At 44.4% G+C, this 20,412-nt stretch overlaps 1 protein-coding gene across 1 annotated transcript in view; it reads right to left on the reverse strand.

Annotated features, from left to right (window-relative positions):
• The window catches only part of CLIP1 (CAP-Gly domain containing linker protein 1), a 117,019-nt gene extending 97,685 nt beyond the window's left edge, over nt 1–19,334 (reverse strand). Inside the window, 1 exon segment of the mRNA XM_070386248.1 lies at nt 19,140–19,334. The gene's annotated coding sequence lies outside the window, so the exon portion shown is untranslated.
• Nucleotides 19,335–20,412: the final 1,078 nt, after the last annotated feature.

Genomic DNA, 20,412 nt, shown 5'->3' on the forward strand with positions numbered 1-20,412 from the left:
TCCACATGTCAACTGAGCCCACATGCCACGACAACCAAGCCAGCGCACTAGAGCCTGCGCTCCGCAACAAGAGAAGCCACCACAGTAAGAAGCCCGTGAACCGCAAGGAAGGGTGGCTCACGCCTGCCGCAACTAGAGAAAGCTTGTAGGCAGCAGTGAAGACCCAGCTTAGCCAAAAATTTCTAAACAAATAAAATTATTTTAAAAAATAATTTCCCTAGGGTATTTTCCTGACCCAGGATTCGAACCCGGGTCTCCCACATTGCAGGCAGATTCTTTACCATCTGAGCCACCAGGGAAGCCCTTAATATAAACAAGACTTAAAAAAAAAAAAAGAAAAGAAAATGCCAGAAATACAAAGCCTCACCACAGTTCTGCACAGTGTCTCTTTGCTAAAAAAAGCCAAAATTGCCAGATTGTTGTCATTGTTGTGGTTCCCCACCACCCCAGGAGTTCTGGAATTTGCAACCCAGAACAAAGAAAGAACTAGTGACATTTTATTGTTATTTCTAAGTGGTTAAAGATTCTTAAATTGGAGGGAAATGTAACAAAGGATTAATAATCGTTATCTCCAGGTGATGGGATTACTGGTAGTTTTAATACCTTCTTTGTATTTTCTTGGGTTTCTCAAATTTTTATTTAATGAACAAATATAATTTTTTATACCTCCTTTGGATTTTCTTGGATTTCTCAAATTTTATTTAATGAACAGATATAATTACTTAAGCAGGAAAAACAATATTTTTTTGTTTTTTTGGCCAAGACACACAGCAAGTGGGATCTTAGTTCCTCAAACAGAGATTGAACCCACACCCTCTGCACTGGAAGTGCGGAGTCTTAACCACTGGACCACCAGGGAAGTTCCAGGAAAAAGATTTTTAACGACTTTTTTTGAGTCACAGTAAAATGGGCTGCTTTCTAAGGCCCACTTCCTAAGGCCCGCCTTGAAAGAAAAGTTATAACCAACCTAGACAGCATATTAAAAAGCACACACTACTTTGCCAACAAAGGTCCGTCTAGTCAAAGCTGTGGTTTTTCCAGTAGTCATGTATGAATGTGATAGCTGGACTATAAAGAAAGCTGAGCACTGAAGAACTGATGCTTTTGAACTATGCTGTTGGAGAAGACTCTTGAGAGTCCCTTGGACAGCAAGGAGATCCAACCAGTCCATCCTAAAGGAAATCAGTCCTGAATATTCATTGGAAGGACTGATGCTGAAGCTGAAACTCCAGTACTTTGGCCACCTGATTCGAAGAGCTGACTCATTGGGAAAGACCCTGATGCTGGGAAAGATTGAAGGCGGGAGGAGAAGGGGATGACAGAGGATAAAATGGTTGGATGGCATCACCACCTCAACGGACATGAGGTTGAATAAACTCTGGGAATTGGTGATAGACAGGGAAGCCTGGCGTGCTACAGTCCAAGGGGTCGCAAAGAGTCGGACACGATTGAGCAACTCAACTGAGCTGAAAATGGGTTGCAGCCAGGGAGTGAGGAAGCACACTCTAGTGTGCTGTGTGCACAGGAAAAAGAAATCAGCACAACAGGCCAGTGTAAGCAATACGAAGTGGGTACCCAGGCAGACAGGCTAGGTGTTTACCAAGCCTACTTCCTTCTCTTCCTGGAGTCACAGACCACATTTCCCAGCTCCCTCTGCAGCTCAGTGTGACCGCTGAGTCCCAGCCAATGCAAGGAGAGCAGGGCCTGCAACGTGTATACTTTTAGGCCTTCCCCATAAAATCTTCCCACTCTTGGCCCTTCCAGTGGCTTGATGGAGATGAGCAGGGTGACTTCAAAAGCATCGATGGAGGACACCGAAGAAGCCTGAATCCCTGCATCACTTTTCTTCATTCCCCAGCCATGAAATACCTACCCCACTCTTTTATAACTGAAAATAAACTCCCATCCATTTAAGTCATTAAAATTAGTGGAGTATGTTACAGCAGCTAGCTTTTCTTACCAAGTGACAAAGAGATCAAAACTCTGCTGAGACCTTGGAAAACATCTCAGTAAGTAAACTCAAAATATATTTGAGGATAAGCTCCTGAGACAGAAATGCTTCACACTATAAAAAGCATGATTACATGAAAGACAAGTTAAAGTACTGTGTTTTTTTAAAAGCAAAAAGACATTTTACTGGCAAGAGCAGAAATATGTTTAAAGAACACAAGTGTGATTGTATGTAAGATAAGACTGATGGTGAGTTGATGAATGTTCAAGAGTTAGGTGGTGATGGGACTACTTGTCTACATATGTGAATGAAACTGTCCACAATAAAAAGTTTTTATTATAGAAGATATTTTAGTAAAATCCAAACTCCACATTCTTCTTCACCCCTTCATAACCTAAAGAAAAAAGCTTAAGCACTTTACAGAAACGAGAAGTTCCTCAAAACAAGCAGTCCCCCACAACAAGTGTAATGTAAATTATAAGTCCAAGTGAAAAGGAATAATCATCTTCATAATTCTTATCTGATTTCCTAAGGTCTTGTTTCCTCTTTTGCTGTTGCTTTGTGGGTTTTGTTTTTGTTTACTGTTATTCTTTTTTCAATGTGAAAAAAAAAATGTGGCTCTAAAAAAAGAAAAGTATGAGAAGAGGGTTAGATTGGGAAATGAGACAGCTGGATTCTGTCCCAGCTGGATGACCTTCAGCTAGCACTTAACCCCTTCCTGGAACTCAGCATCCTGAGGATAACTCATTAAATAATATCATTTTCTAAGTCTGTCCTTTTGTAGTTCTACTGTTTTGGATTCAAATACAAACTCCCTAAGTGAAAGGGCAAGGATTCAAAAGTGAAAGGAAAGCTACCGTGACTTCAATTTTGCCAGAGTTCAGAGTGCCCTGCCGTCGGGAAGAAAGAACCACACCTGATAAGATCAGCCTCCAAAAAGCACTGCCTCTCCTCTCGCTCTCCAGCATCCTCCGAGGCAAATCACATCTCCTGCACTTCCCTTCAGCCCCTTCACAGCCCATCAGCAAAGCAAAAATACTATATTTATGAAATTTGGAAATTCTACTGGGAGGCCAAGGAAGAGTTGAAGAATTTGCAATGAATTTAACCTGCCAGGAGAGGGAGTTTAAAGGGAGGTTTTGAGCCTCCAAAAACAAGGCACCCACAACAGCAGAGTGGGCACCTGGACACTTGGATTTCTGCTCAGTCCTGCTGGTGCCAGGGAAGAGATGGAGCATCAGGCAGGTTAAGTGTCTTAGCTGCAGGCAGCTGCCCGCTGAGACTTCTGAGCGCCCGTCTAATTCTAAAATGTTAAATGTCTATACACTTAGAAGGGAAGGGGAAAAGAAGTTCTGAGAATAAGGCAAAGTCTAGTCGAGAGAAAAGATGTTTCTGAAGCTGGTTTTCAAGTCAAGCTAGAGACAAAAACTCACAGGGCTGCATTCTAATATCCTGTTCCGGAGACTGGGAGCTTCATTCACAGCCTAATCCTGTCCCCTGAAGTCACGGTTATGTAAGTGTCTGCTGCCTGCTGTGTCACTTGCTGTCCCCCACCCCCCACCATGGGAGACGCTGTGTAACCTGAGCTCCCCTGCTTCACCCACTGAAAACACTTACACAACACTCTGGTCACTTTCCAAATTGACTCGTATTTATACCAAGGAAAGGCAAGTTACTCAATTTTTTTCATCTTTCAGTTTCATTCACACTGATATATCTGTACATACATAAAACACAATTACAGCTGAAGTTCATTTATATATTTTCTTCAATTTCTGAGTAAAACAAGGAAAGTCAAGTGTTTTCAACTTCACAGAAGGATATCAAAACCCAATCAGTAAGCTGATGGGCTTTGCCTGGGCCAAGTGAAACAGTTCTCATCTCCCAGCTGAAATGAGGTGAAAGTCCTCATATGGCAAATGCAGAGTCATGCCTGTTTATGCACCCAAGGCCCATATTCCACTGCTCCGCACGGCACATCCCCTCATGCCAGGACTTCCGGGGGACACAGGAAATGACTCTAGAAGAATAAAAGCAGACGCATCATCTCCTCTCGAGGTCTCTTCTGACTGTGAGGCCTGCCCTCTCTCCTTCTCTGGACTGCCCGAGCCACCGAGCAGTCTTCTATAACTGAATGATGAATCAGTTTGGTTTGTACACTGTGCGATGACTAAGATTCTCCTGGTCAGGGATGAAACTGGTCTCTGCATCCAAAGAGCCTAAAAAAGTCCTTGATACACAGTCAGAGTTTTTAAAAGTCCTGAACTGACTCAATGAAAGAAGAACCCCTGCTGCTGCTGCTGCTAAGTCGCTTCAGTCGTGTCCGACTCTGTGCGACCCCACAGACAGCAGCCGGCCAGGCTCCCCCGTCCCTGGGATTCTCTAGGCAAGAACACTGGAGTGGGCTGCCATTTCCTTCTCCAGTGCGTGAAAGTGAAAAGTGAAAGTGAAGTCGCTCAGTCGTGTCCGACTCTTAGTGACCCCATGGACTGCAGCCTACCAGGTTCCTCTGTCCATGGGATTTTCCAGGCAAGAGTACTGGAGTGGGGCGCCATTGCCTTCTCTGGAAGAACCCCTAAAATGATGCAATACTGACATTTTCAACCTGAAGCAACCTGTATCTCACCTTCTAAGCATTTGATGAAGACAACATTAGAGGGTTTCCCAACCCTGGGATCTCCTTCAAAAAGTAGGCCAGTGAGGCTTTGGGCAAACGATTCAATTACCACCCCCAGTGAATGCTGTGTAAGAGCTAGAAGTCTTAAAAAAAAAAAAAAAGAGCTAGAAGTCTTGAATTAGATTTCCTTTGTGGACACAGAGATACTCGCTCTTTGCAACGGAAATAAAATGTGAGGCAAATGTGTAACTTTGAACTTTCTAATCATTGTATTTAAAAATTTTAAATACCAGGTGAAATCATAACCTATTTTTGTTAACCAAATATATGCAAAGTATGACTTCAAATGTAATCAACATAAAACTTTTAATCAGTTATTTTACATTCTTTTTATATTAGGCCAAAATCCAATTGTGTTATTTTAAAATTTTATTATTGGAGGACAATTGCTTTACACTGAATCAGCTATATGCACACATATGTCCCCTCTCTGTCGAGCCTCCCTCCCCCTCCCACCCCAGCCCTCTAGGTCATCACAGGGCACCGAGCTGAGCTCCCTGTGCTGGACAGCGGCCTCCCACTAGCTGCCTACTTTACATGTTGTAATGTATATGTGTCAATGCCACTTTTCCAATTTGTCCCACCCTCCCCTTCCCCTCTGTGTCCACAAGTTCATTCTTATGTCTCTGTCTCTATTCCTGCCCTGCAAACAGGTTCATCTGTACCAGTTTTCTAGATTCCATATATACGTGATAATATACAGTATTTTTTTTTCTTTCTGACTTATTATGAAGACTCTCGGTCCATCCACATCTCTACAAATGACAATTTTTTCCCTTTTTACAGCTGAGTAATATTCCATGGTCGAATTATGTATTTTTCTACTCAGATCTCAACTTGGACTTGCAACAGCCATACATGGCTTATGGCTACTGTACTGGGCAGTGAGGCTCTAGAACTATGTGTAAGGCAGACTATAAGGACACTCTCCCCTTGACATAGATAATGAACTTGCCAATCAGACATCCGAGTGCCCCTGGGTGTGCAGCATTCATCTTTCCTACCACATTACAGGCTTCCCTGGTAGATCACACAGTAAAGAGCCTGCCTGCAATATAGGAGACCTGGCTTCGATCCCTGGGTCCAGAAGATCCCCTGGAGAAGGGACTGGCAACCCACTCCAGTATTCTTGCCTGGAGAATCCCATGAATATAGGAGCCTGGCTACAGTCCATGGAGTCGCAAAGAGTCAGACACCACTAAGCAACTAACACAAAACAGCAACAACAATCACATTACAACACACTGTGAAAGGAAAAATGGATAAGCTCTTGAATGTAAAGCTGTGAATAATTTAGTTGTTCTTAAGATAAAGATGAAAAAAAAATAACATTTCCAGTAAGAGCACCTTTAAAATATCTATTTGACAGGGATACATGATGCATGAAGAAGCCCTGCTTACAGCACAAGGCACTGCCCAGTAAAATTGATGGCTCAACACAGTTTGAAAACACACCCACGCAATACTCAAAGCAAAGAACAGAGACTGAGTTACAGATGAAAATTTAATAAGTGTGTCTCAGGATACAAGAAGGGAACCTAAGAGGTAGCGCCTGGCAGATTTAAGGGCGACGGAGCAGGAGGCAGCGTTTCAAGTACAAAGAGGCGAGTGAACGCATCTTTCTACTGAGGCGGCTCCACGCTCAGCTGCTTCTGGCATTCTGACTGCAGGAAGCCGACACAGACTCGGGGAAGTGTGGAGTGAGAACACGCGGAAAGCAGGACCAGAGACTGGAGGGGAAAACTAATAGGAGAGAAAGAGGGACGAAGGATGAGACCTCACTGTTATTTCCTACTCATCTGTTGTTTCTTCCCCCGTGAACTTTAGTAAAGTTGGCTTTGATTTAGAGATAGTCCAGTGGCTAAAACGTAAGACTCAGAGAGGAAAAAGCACTGTCCCAAGTATCAACACTGGGGAAATGTGTCAGTCTACTGAATGAAGACACAGAACACATCTTGTGGGATGAAGAGAGGCGCATCTCCTCTGGGACAGAGTATCAGGCAAGTGTTCAATGTGCTGGAACAGTGATGAGTGACATGGAGCCACCTGCGGTCATCCTAAGGTTCAGGCCTCCTGGAAGCTTGCCCCGTGAACACAGAGAAAATGTGTGTGATGTCACCAGACACAGTTTAGGGCACAGGCCACCAAAGAGCCACTGCTTCACATCACTGCAATACCAAGTGAGATAAACTAGAATAAAGAGTGAGCAGGGAACTGGAGGCATCTGGTTTTAGCAGCAGCTAAGTGGTTGGCTTAGAGGGTAAAGCAAGAGGTAAGTCTGCTAAGGCTGGGTGATGACAGAGGCGGAGATCCAGATGGCCCCTCTGTTTCTTATTCCACCACCTCCAGCAGAGCATTCCAACCCTAGGGACTAGTGGGGAAGATCAGCCAGGGGAAAAGTCACACAACCCTCCCCAAAATAAACATACACAAGACATGAAAGATTGCCACTTTCCCTTGTAGAATGAGAGAAAACGAGAGAATCCATCTTCCAGAGAGCCGACTGTCCTGCCGTGCAACATGCCTAAAGGTGGGGGCAGTGGGGGTGGGGAGGCAGCGTCTGGTATTTGCTCAGGAGGCCAGAGCAGCTGGAAACACCTTAGAGAATTCCATGAAGGGACTTCCATGGTGGTCCAGTGGTTAAGACTCTGTGCTCCCGATGCAGGGGGCCCAGGTTTGATTTCTGGTCAAGGAACTAGATCCCACATGCCGCAACTAAGAGTTCGCAGGCCACAGCTGAAGATCCCGCCTGCCACAACAAAGATCAAAGATCCCAAATGCTGTAACTAAGACCCAGCATGGCCAAATAAATAATAAACAAAATAAGTATTAAAAGAAAGAGAATACCATGAAATACTGAGACACGGGACAGAGTCTGAAACATCTTAAGACATCCATAGCAGCAAGAGACCTAAGACTTAAACTAAGAAGCCCTATACAAGGTAAAAATTGAAATTGAGAAAACTACTATTCAGTATTTAATTTTTCATATAAATTAGAAAAAGCAGCATCTCAGTCTAGCCTGAAGATTACGAGCATTCTCCAAAGATCACCTGGCTAAAGACACAGAACCTTCTAAGGACTGAAAGTTGCCTGATGCCTTTCTCACAGTTCATCCAAGTTACTTTAGTACTGCTTTTGATAAGTTTATGGTTAATCCACAAGCTGAAGGTGGAGCTGGTAATAATTTATATTCATGGAGTGCTAAATTTATACTTTTCAGAAATCATTATAAAGCATGACACAAAACAATAATGCAAGTTAAAGGCAGAGAAAAGGAGACATGGGAGACAGGAGTGAAGTTAAAATGTAAAAAATACCAACTTAACTGTAATGCCGCTTTTCAGTACTTCCACTCAGTCCCACATCTCCCAACTTAACCACCTTGTTTTTATAGGGTTGACTTATACCAACTCCCAGGAGACATGTAACTGAGTAAATGCACTAGCAGCTATTCCTCAAAAACACGGTCCTCACAGGACTTCCCTGGCAACCCACGTTCCCACTGCAGGGGGCATGGGTTAGATCCCTGGTCAGAGGACTAAGATCCCACATGGGACGGGGAGGGGGTTTGTCAAAAAAAAAAAAAAACCATGATCCTCACTGTCTTCACTTACTGACTTCAGATCAATGTGCCTTTCACACGGTAGATTATTTAACAAATATTTATCCGGTATTAAAGACATGTCTTTTTTTTTAATTCCACTGTCAAAAGAATTATTCATAAACACCAGTATTTCCTCAAAGATTTCCAACCCCTGAGTAACCCTTGCTACCCAGAGTGACGACAGCTACAGGACCACCCAGATGTCAAAGAACTCTTGATGGGTTACTCTGGGGTGGAAATCCTTGAGGAAATACTGGTGTTTATGAAGAGTCCAGGAGGCATAATTCTGGGTCTTCTTTAGCCTTTTACCACCTTATTGTACTGGACGACCACAAAGATTCATTTTCACTGAAACTTATCTAGGTAAGTATTTATATACATATTTCACACACAATATATAACTTTTTAAACAGGCCAGACTCCAACAGCCTTAACATTAACACAAAGATTAAAAACACAAACTACACATCTCTAGCCAAGGATAAAGTACAGAAGATGAAAATAGTGTAGTAACTGTTTGCCTAAAAGGATCAATGTGAAAAACCCATTTAGACATTCAAGGGCAGACACAAGCAGGGAAGGATCAGAAAATTAATTGGCCTCTTAATTCAAATGGTGCTACAAGGAAGTTGTAATTTCAATTTCTAACTGGCAGAGCCCTTATCGAGCAATTTATAAAGTCAGTCTACCAATCTTAAGTGTTGGTTTGAGAATATCACACAGTAGGATGCTGAAGATAAACAGAAAGTTTTACATATTTCCATCAAAGTCAGAAGTAGAATGTTAAATGATTCAACACTCAGTTAAGGATGCTTGCCAAAAAAAGTCAGAAAAGGATGTCAATACAGAGACATAACCCCTTGAAAAATTATTCTGTGCTCGAAAATTACATGTTTTTAAATTTTGAAGCATATATGACATAGTACCAAATACAAGTTGTACCCAGAGTTTCAAAGTCTACAGCTGTTTTTGAAAGGAGGGGGAGGGTGCCAAAACCCAAGCAAAGCAAACAGAGCTGGAACATTCGATGACTTCTCTAAGACGGAACGCTGAGCCATGACGTGTCGGCCTGCAATTAGGAGTGTCTCTGCACGGCTCAGTTTGAACAAAGATTCATTTTCTGTTCCTGTTACTTAGATAAGCAGAAAATAAGCAGTCTCCCGAAGTTCCTCCATCTGCAAAGGACTTTTTTTTTTTCAAAGAGCTGAATAATTAGAGCTATTCTGCTCATTTATACAAGCTTTCACAAAATTCCTACAATTCTGTAACTCTAATACCGCCAGCTTAGAGACAGATCTTAAATAAGGAACTGAAATGACTAGGCCTGGTTAGTATCTCCCAGAAGAACTTACTTAATAGGTCGGCAGCAATTATACTAACGTGTAAAAAGGAGCAAATGTGCTTAATATAGCATCATAAAATTTTAGAATTAGAAGAGACCTGCAATCTAGTTCAACTTCCTCATTTTACCACGGAGAAAACTAATTCTAAAAAATGAAACCACTTGTCAAGGTCACAGTTACTTAAAGGTCCAGGACTTAAACCCCAGTCTCCAGTTTAAAGACTCCTGACCTTCATCTATGCAGATGAATAAAAGTTTTCTGGTCTGTTATAAACAGCAATGAGATGAGTAAGTCAATCTCAAGGCAGGTTAAAACTCATTTCCTTTTCCAGCCTTCACAAAGGAATCAAAATTGGCACACTTTTCATTTGCCCTTCAACAGTCACACGTGGCCCATTCCAAACGCAAACGCTCACCAACTGCTTGTTCTGAACAGGAAAAGGGCACACAGACAACAGAAGAATCAATGACTTCCTCACTGGTTTTTTTCCCCCCCCTCTTTATAAAAACCTTCTTGCTTTTACTTTCCAAATGAGCAACTTTAACAGTTGCAGGCTGGGAATTCCCAGGCGGTTCAGTGGTTACGAGTCAACGCTTTCCACTCATGGGGGCCCGGCTTCACTCCCTGGCCAGGGAACTAAGATCCTGCAAGCCAAAGGAAAAAAAAAAAATAGTTGTAGGTCTTTAGAGGGAATGGAGAAAATAACCAAATTTCAGTTTGCACAATCCTGAAGGATACTCGGCTATTTCAAATTTATTCAGATGTCCCTAAGACGGTTTTCCCGTACAACCACCGCTGATATTGTCAATAAAAACTAGGAATTGGTTTCATTTGGATCTTAATAACCTAACTTCATTGTTGGTTATTTTTTACCTTTGTAGGTAATCTTTCACACAGACACAGGCAAGTTCTATCAGATCTTACAAAGAAACTCCTTTGGAGTTAAACAGTGGGAAATCAAACTGACAAACATACAAAAGGGCCTGAGGTTTGGCAAGGCACAAGTTCTGACATGAGAAGCACGAGTTCCTACCCCATGCGAAATACTTAGCTCCTCATAAATTAAAGTTCATCAGTGCAAGCTGTTGTCTAAAAGTGTGCCCTTAGACAGTGGCAAGGCACTCCGACTCAAAGTAATTTTCTATACATGGCAGGAAATAAGGTTTTCATTTCCCAGACCAGTAGAAGTGGGTTTTCCCCCATTCAAGTTACATGAGAGAAGAAAACTGAGGTGCTGAACCCCGACTTCCTTTAGGAATGGGCATGCGGGAAGACACAAGGGATCAAAGGGGAGAGAAGAGTTCGGATACTGTTTTACAGATATTCATTTAATCGTCATGACGACTATCTGAAATTCCTTTGATCCCCAGTTCAGAGATGAGAAAATTAAGTTCTAGAGGTTATCAGTTTGAACCAGATCTTCCAGAAAGTATTAACATAAAGTGAATAAAGTAGCAAAGTAATAACAGAGTTGGGATTGGCTGCTGGAGAAGACTCCTGAGAGTCCCTAGGACTGAAAGGAGATCAAACCAGTCAATCCTAAGGGAAATCAACTCTGAATATTCATTGGGAGGACTGACGCAAAAGCCAAAACTCCAATACTTTGGCCACCTGATGGGAAGAATTGACATTGGAAAAGACCCTGATGCTGGGAAAGACTGAAGGCAGGAGAAGGGGATGATAGAGGATGAGATGGTTGGATGGCATCACAACTCAATGGACATGAGTTTGAGCAAGCTCCAGGAGTTGGTAAAGGACAGGGAAGCCTGGAGTGCTGCAGTTCATGGAGTCACAGAGTCAGACATGACTGAGTGACTGAACAACAACAAATAACCAGAAGTTTGCCTATTTACCACCTATAACCAGATAAGTTTTGAGCAATCATCATAAGAAAGACTTGCAAAAAAAAAAAACAAAACTGAAATGTTACAAAAATGCTGCTATGTTGTGCTCAGTCCTGTTTGCCTCATTTGGACCCCATGGACCTACAGACCAGTAAAAGGGACTCCTGCTCAGTGCAGGGAAGCCTCTCCTTGATGCAGACCCAAATGTCTTAGTTTTATTTCCTATTACCTGCCCTCAAAGTACAGAGCAGTAGATCTGCTACGATCTCAGCAGGCTACCCTTTATGCCTTTGCTCAATCCAGTCCAGCCTAGAAAGTCTTCTCTAACCCATCCCTGCCTAGAGACCCTCCATCTCCATCAACACCAAACGCAAGAGCTACTTCCCACTTCGTTGTTACTGTTCAGTCGTTCAGTCGTGTCTGACTCTTTGCAACCCCACGGACTGCAGCATGCCAGGCTTCCCTGTCCTCACTATCTCCCAGAGTTTGCTCAAACTCATGTCCATTGAGTCAGAGAAGCCATCTCAACCTGTTGCCCCCTTCTCCTCCTACCCTCAATATTTCCCAGCATCAGGGTCTCTTCCAATGAGTAAGTTCTTCACAGCAGGTGGTCAAAGTATTGGAGCTTCAGCATCAGTCCTTCCAATGAATATTCAGGGTTGATTTCCTCAAGGACTGACTGGTTGGAAGCTTCCTTAATCCTCTCTCACACACACACAGAAAAATCCTATGGACAGAGGAGCCTGGCAGGCTACAGTTCATGGAGTCACAAAAGAGTTGGACATGATTTAGGGACCAAACAACAACAAGCCGTGTGAAACGGACTGTCTTCCAGGGCCCCAGCACGCCTCCACTTTAGCCTCTAACTGGCTCACTGTTAGCTGCCTCACCTGGTGAGACAGCTGCTTAGACCCAGCACAGAGTCCTCACAGCTCTCAAGAGATTTTTGATAAATCAGTATTTCTGGGGTTTTCTCCTACCCCATAGGACACTTTTGATTGGTCACATTCATCTGAAAAGCTTTACTGTAATAAATCTGCTGCTGTTGCTGCTAAGTCACTTCAGTTGTGTCCGACTCTGTGCGACCCCAGAAATGGCAGCCTACCAGGCTCCCCTGTCCCTGGGATTCTCCAGGCAAGAACACTGGAGTGGGTTGCCATTTCCTTCTCCAGCCATTTGCAAAATATGCCAGGTGACTCACAGTCAATCAGTGGTACAGGACTGGTCTTTCCTCTGTCTTCCTGGGCCTCTTTGGTATTTGAAAGGGCCAGTGACTCCCTTAGCACTATCATCATGACCAAATCCCCACATTAAGACAGCAACCCCATCAGGTGAACAGGCAGGTGTTACCCCCACTTTACAGAATGAGAGACTAGAAGTCAAGCAACCGTCCAACTTCACAAGATTCACGGAGCTGGGGCTGAAACAAATTCAGGACCGCAAACTTTTTTTTTTTCCCCTTAAATCTTTATTCCCAAGGTTCAAACTTCACTGGAGAAAGCAAGTGCTTCACACCAATAAAAAAGCATGCATATAGCTAAGTAATTTAGCATTATGAGGCCTGTGGGATTTTAGTTCCCCAAACAGGGCCAGAATCCTCATCCCTTGCATTGGAAGGTGGATTCTTAACCACTGGACCACCAGGGACGTTCCTCAAACTTAAAAGTAGTCCTGATTCCCCTCATGTTGGTGCGCTGAGAATATTTCCTGTGACAATATTAGACTTTTAATTATGTCAAAACAGAAATACAAGGCTTCCCTGGTGGTTCAGTGGTAAAGAATCTGCCTGTCAATGCAGGAGACACGAGTTCAATCCCTGATCCAGGAAGATCCCACGTGCAGAGGAGCAATTAAGCCCCTGTGTCACAACTAACAAGCCTGTGCTCTAGAGCCCGGGGAGCTGCAACCACTGAGCCCACGGACCCTAGAGCCTGTGCTCCGCAACAAGAGAAGCCGCCAAAATGAGACGCCTGTGCACCGCAACTACAGAATAGCCCGCACAGCAACAAAGACCCAGCACAGCCAAAACTAAATACATAAAATATTAAAATCTATATAAAAATACAGATCCAGCCATAAAGACTTTTTTTTTTTTATACTAAGCAGGCCCGACCCTGCTTAGCTTCCGAGATCAGACGAGATCGGGCGCCTTCAGGCTGATATGGCCGGGGCCCATAAAGACATTTTTTAAGTATAAAGAAAAAGATTAGAAGGATATACTCTAAAACACTGAAATAATTTTCTCTGGGCAGTAGAATTATGGATAATTTGCTTTTTTCTCTGTCTTTTAATATGTGTGTTTATATCTTATACACTGAAATCACATATTATAGGATGGCTAGTATATGTTATTAAAATGCAAAGGTCCTTGTAAAACTGGTATGCAAGGCGAAAATAAACCCGAGAACCTCAAAAAAGTAATCACTTCACTAGAAAACGTTTTTTAAAAATCTAAATTTGACTGATTCTAGAATCTCAATGTTGAAACTCAAGCAAGCCACATATGCCTTACAATAGAAATTAGCAATACACTTTTTTCCAGTCACCCATGTGTGTGAAAAAACACTTAGTGATAAAAAGTTTTCTTTCACTTAAGCTGTAAAAAATATAAAATAAAATCACCCTGCCTATAAAGTTTATTTTTCTATAGTCTGGAAAAGTAGAGTCTATGTATCTTCCTTCCTGCCTTAAGTTACTAGAATGTAATATCTCCAGTAAGAAATCATTCTATGGGGGAAACCAGATAAACAAAGAAGGCAGGAGATCAAAAGATTTGATTGAAATATTTTAAAGAAAATTTCCCTAATATCTCATCTTTCCTAAAAAGACAGGGAAAAAAAGTATGCCAAATATTTTAGTGTTCTACTTGACTAGGGATCTGTAGAACCAGGGAGGGGGGAGAAATCTATTAAAGTTGCCTTCTGTTTTACATCAAACCCAAATTTTGGATGATCTGCACGTCCTGAACATCTGGATCTTCAGGCCTTTAACTTCAGAAAAGATACAGTAAAACAAGCACTTGGCAATTTTAAGTGTAAAAAATGGGCAGAGTTAAAACTGGGATCTAATCCAAGCTATACTTAGACATAAGTAAGCAAAAGAGAATACAAATACCAAAACACTTAATTCAAGTCAGAAGTATATTAGACCTTATGCTTATATAAAACATTAGGGCAGCGAAATGCCTGTCTGTAGTCTCATTAGGATTCCTAAGAAGAGGCAGATGAGAGTATACTTCCCCAGGGAAAGAGATATAGGAAAGGGTTCCCAATAGGGATTCTGTAATAGGACTACTACTTTTCTAAGATTTTGCAAAGACTACTTTTAAGATTGTGTTGCTGAACCCCCATAAGACAGACAATCAAAAAAACAGACCCACCCATTGAGTTAGCGCTCGTGGAATCTGTCTTTCTGTAAGTGCCAGATGGAGATCTGAAAAAAAAAAAGCTCTTTACTAAATGTGGCCAAGATTCCTTGGTACTTGGTGCCAGGGCCAGGATATTAACCCAGATGTCCTAGCCAAATTCAAGGTTGGTTAATTACAGTCTGCCAACCCACCGGGAAAAAAAAAAAAGGCTCTTCTGTTCCCGATTTGAAATCTGAAGAGGTCACTCTTGAAATTCTTACACAGTACCATCAGTCAATATGTTTTCCCTTAAAAGTGCATTGTAACTCAAGTGCTGATTTAAAGCATATGGATTCCTTGAGTTCCATTTACATGGGAAACATACATTATGTATATTAAAATACATATATAAGATGCTATATTAGTTTAGAACCTCCCTAAACAGTCATCTAAAAAATTCATATTGAGACTAATACCATCACTGCCTTCCAATTAAGATTGAAGACACTTAAAGGCTTATATCAAACACAGATTTTGAATCATGAATCTTTTAAGACTAAAAAGGAAGGCTTTGCTGCCAGGAGCATAATTCCAGGAAAACGCAATATATGCAAATGTCAGTTACAGGGTCTCCCAGGACTGAGCAAAAATCCTGCATACAAACAGGAAAGTATATTCTTAACAGCAAGTCTGAACATCAAGTACTGGTCTGGCCTTTCTGCCAGCCACTTACTTAAGGTTTCATTGCCAATATAGTCTGTGCATTGCTTAAAATAATATAAACTAAGGTTCAATTTCTAGCTCTCTATTCACTGGCTGTGTGGCCTTTAAGGCAAGTTAGTGAAATTCTTTAAGCTTTACTTCCCCCACATCTTCAACTTTTTCTTCAACAAAATCGCTAGTATCATGGCACAAAATTCTTTATCTTTCACTATTTTAAAATATTTTAGGGACTTCCTGAGTGGTCCAGTGGCTAAGACTCCAAAGCTTCCAATGGAGAGCAGGGGCCTGGTTCAATCCCTGGTCAACGAACTAGATCCCACATTCCATAACAAAGACCTAGCACAGACAAATATGTACATAAACAAAGATAAATATTAAAAATAAATTAATATTTTAATACATATGTATTTAATACATATTTAAGGACTACAACCTTAAATTATCTAGCCCCTCCCAAGCTCCTGCCTCGGGACCCTTGCAACTGATTCCCTGGTATGATCTTCCCTCGGGGATCAACATTCCCTCACTTCACCTAGATCTCTATTTAAAAGCCATTTTCTCAGCAAGGTCTCCTCTCATCACCCTATCTAGAATTTCCGTTACCCTACCTCTTGTCTCCAAAACTTGTAGTATTTAGTCTTAATATGTATCACTTTCCAACATACAATAAATTGTATTAACATGGTTACTGTCTGCCTCCCCTACCTGAAGGGAGTTCCAACAACAGGGCTTTCCCTTTTATTTACTGCTGTATCACCAGCACCCAGAACAGCAACCAGCACACAGTAGGTGCTCAATAAACACCTGCTGAGTGAATTCCAAATGAGACCTCAGTACAGCCCACATACAGGTGCACCACAGCCCCACGAACTCCCTCTGGGGAGACTACCACACACTACAAAAAAATGCTGAAAAAGAGAACTTACTGGTTTGCAGTGATTACAACAGTGTCCATTCTTTATATTAGAGAAAACAATCGACTTCCCACGTCATTTGTACAAGGAAGAGGAGAGAGAAGCTGATAATTCAGATAAAGTGGAAAAATAAACGAGGTGAAAGGCTCGTTTTAGTTAACATTGCATAAAGTTTTCTTTTAATGTTAACACGTAGTAAGCCATCTTCCTATGACTTTACTACACTACCTTCAGTTTTGTTTTGTTTTGCCTTTTTCTATAAAACCAGTCCTGGGACTTCCCTGGTGGTCCAGTGGCTAAAATTCTGTGCTCCCAATGGAGGGGACCCAGGTTCGACCCCTGGTCAGGGAACCAGATCACACATGCTGCAACTAAGACCTGGTACAGCCAAATAAATAAATATTAAAAAAATAAAAAACAATCCTCAAATTTATGCACCTCATATTTTCAATTAACTGAATAATAAATATTGACTGAACACACAGCACTCTGCAGAATTCTGTAGAGGGTACTATAAAGTGAAAGTCAAGGTCCTTGAAATATACATATAGATATGTATCATATACATATGTATACATACACACATACACACAAATAGCTTGAGATAGATACACACAAACTCTGGGAAGAACAGAAATACATCTGTAATAAATAATGAAGAACAGGCAGCCAATATATGACCAATTCAAAAGTGCCTACCTTTTGTGGAGCACAGGAGGACCAAGCCCCCTCTTACACACCATGATTTGGGTTTGGAATGCCAACAGAGACAGAACTTAAAAGCAAGAGTCAAACATTACTTGCTTAAGTTCATATGCATTCACGGATCACAAGGGATGGGGCAGACTCAATGTTTGACAATAGGTTAAAAAAATTTTTTTAAGGTCAATGAGAAAAGCACCAAATTCCAAACTTATAAAGAACAGAAACCAGATCTGCCTATGTCTCTCTCACTGAAGCACAAGTAAGTGCTTAAGCAATTGTTAGGGGAAAAAAAAGAGGGATGGGCGATCTTTATCTTTAGACAGAATACCTTCACAGGGTCCACCCAGTTTGTTGTTCACCCTTTTGAACTAGGCCTAGTGAGAAGCCTAAGCTGTACCTTACCACTTTCTCTGAACCTCAGAAACTCAGGACCAGCCCTTGGCCAAGTAATCACCCACTGTCTTTGCTTTAAGGAGGGCAGACTTGCTCCTTGCAGGAGAGTCACTATACCAATTACCAAGCACCAGGAGTCAGAATACCAGAGCTTAAATCCTGACACTACCACTTATCAGCTATGTGACCCTGAGCAAGGTTCCTGACCTTTCTATGCCTCTTCTGTAAAATGGGATAATAGCACTGAATAGCACCATCACTGGGCTAGGTTAATTGAGACAAAACACATAAAAGACCTGCCCAGAGCTTGACCACAGGAAGCCCTCAATAAATGTTAATATTTCCAGAGAAAAATGCCCCAAAACTGAGGAGCAACATAGACCTGAGGATTCTTGCAAAAGGTTATTATTACACCCCAAATCCTAACAGACCTGGTCTCTGGACTTGTACATATTATAGGTAACAGTAGTAATCAATGGGAAAAGAAAAAAACACCAGCCAGGACCACAACCATAAAAGCAGCAGCAGTAACACTAGTCCTGAGCTCTTACCGGCCAGGAACTGTCCTAACCTGAAACAGGAAGAAGGCAAGACTGCTGAATCCAACAACAACCAAAAAAGGCAGCATATATTTTCCTCCACCCTCCTTTTTAAACACGTTAATTGGCGCCCAGGTTTTGCTAAAAACAGGTAACTAAAGATTACAGACTTAACGTGTAATTTCTTCATACCAAAGAGGTGGGGCTGAGAAGGGAGGAAGGGGGTGGTGCTCGGTCCCTGCCAGATGGAAAAGCCACATGAAGTGGAGCAACAGCGGAGTTGAGGGTTTCTCCGCGGATCAAAAACCACAATTTCTGAAGCACAGGACCTCCAAAGGAGGGGAATCAGGAGGCTCTGCTTTGAAAATAACCTCTGAACAAGTGTCATCTGTCTCCGGAGCCAATCCCCTGACGAAGCAGAAGGTTCGGGTTACGGGGCAGCGGTGTTATTTCGGAAATCCCTGTCAATCTTGTCATCCACCTTCTCCAAGAATCACAGTCCCATTCGTGGGGGGTGGGGTGGGGGACAAAAGCCACGGCCGGCCGGGCCCCGGGCCAGCGAGGCCAGCCCGCCGGCCGGCGCCCGCCTCGGAGGCCACGGCCAGGGTGCCCTCCATGCCGGCTCGCGGGCACCGCTGCCGCGGGCCCGAGAAAGGCTAAGGTGACCGCCGGGGCAACAGGTCCAGCTGGGCCTCGGCACCCCGGGGGTCCGGCCCGCCGCCCCAGGACTGAGGGGAGCGAAGAGGGGCGCCAGGGAGGGAGCGGCGCCTGGGGCGGCGCAGGGGCAAGGAGTCCAAGCTCCATCTTGAGGCGGGCGGAGGAAGGGAAGGCCGGGCTCGGCGCTCACAGGGCCGGCCACTTTCCGGCTCCGGGGAGAGCACCCCCAGGGACCCCTGGCCTCCAGGGCCATCTCTCCAGGGCCGCCCGCGGCCCCACGGGGATGGCCCGGTGCGCGGGACTCGGTCCTCCCTCTTGGATGCCGGGCCCGGTCCCGCCGGCCCCGATCCGGGCGGGCAGGAGCCGGTCGGGCAGGGAGAGAAGGGAAAGGTGAGGAGGGGATGGGGAAGGGGAGAGGGCCCGCGCCGCGCCCCACTCACCGCCGCCTAGGTCGCCGCCAGTGGCCACCACCTGCCCCACTGCAGCAGCAGCAGCCGCGCGGCCGCCGCCTCCCGCCTCCCGGCTCGTCGGCTCCGGGCGGGGGAGAGCGTGACGCGCCGCCGCGGGGCCGGGAGGGCGCGCGCCGCCTGCAGAAGACGCCGCGGCAGCTCCTCCCAGCGCGCTCCGCCGCCGCGCCCACCGCGGCCAGCCCCGCGCCCCGAACCTCGCGGCAGGCACCCGGCAACCCGCGTCGGGCCCAAACTCCCCCCCCCCCCCGCCACACACACCGCCTCCTCTTTGTCTGCACCCGCCGCGGCTGGAGGCGAACCCCCAAACTCCCGGCGCGCCCGCCGTCCCGCCCTCAGATCCCAAAAAGGACCGGGTCAGGGAGGAAGGTACCGGGGAAACCCATGAGGCCTGTGCCAAGGGGCTTCTCATCATCTCGCTTCACTCCCCATTTTCTGAAAGTGTGCCCAGAATTTGCAAGCCACACCCGATAGATCCATTCAGCCTGATCACACAGCCGGTTGGTTTAGAGCTGATTTTTTTCCCCCTCCTAGACCCCCAGGGTGAGAAACCCTTTGAAACAAGCTAGGAGGATCGGCCAACAGCTGGCTAAGTTTCAGGAGCACCCTCTTCTGCCCTCCTTGCCCTCCCGGGAAGACTCGGGATGAGGAATCCCTGGGGAAAACGCTGAAAGGCGCTGCCTACAGCAGGTGAAGCTTGGGAAGGACCGTCTCTACTCTCCCTTTCCCTCCAGGGAAAGACGGAAGCCCGACACTTGCTCCATTACTTTGAGAAAAGCCTTTTATTCGCCCTAGCCGTTTGCACTGAAGCCCTGGTTAAGGTCCTGGTCCTCCCCCCCCCCCCCCCCCCTCGAGGATCTCCTTTAAAAGCTTTTGAAAGGAACTGGAGGAAAGCATCAGCAGCCTGCTCCGGGCTGGTGCAGCGGAGGGCGGCCAGCATTTCGCTCCCATGGACCATGGCAACCCCAGAAGCTTGGCAGCTCCTGGGAGAGGAATTTGCAGCTGTCAGTGGAAGCCCAGGATTTTGCAGCGACTCAGTGGTGGACAGGGGGCCGGGGGCTTCCTCCTCCTCTCTGCTAGAAGGGAATAATCAGGAGGGTGACCCCTTTGCTGACCCTTATTCAAAGCACCGGTGCTGCCTGGACCAACAGGCCTGCACAGAGCAGGGGCAGGAAACTACATTGAAAATGCATGGAGTTCTGAACAAACAAGAAAATTCATCTGCTGGCCCCTCCCCTCCAGTCAC

This window comes from Bos mutus, chromosome 17 (genome assembly GCF_027580195.1).
Source record: "Bos mutus isolate GX-2022 chromosome 17, NWIPB_WYAK_1.1, whole genome shotgun sequence".
NCBI lineage: Eukaryota > Metazoa > Chordata > Mammalia > Artiodactyla > Bovidae > Bos > Bos mutus.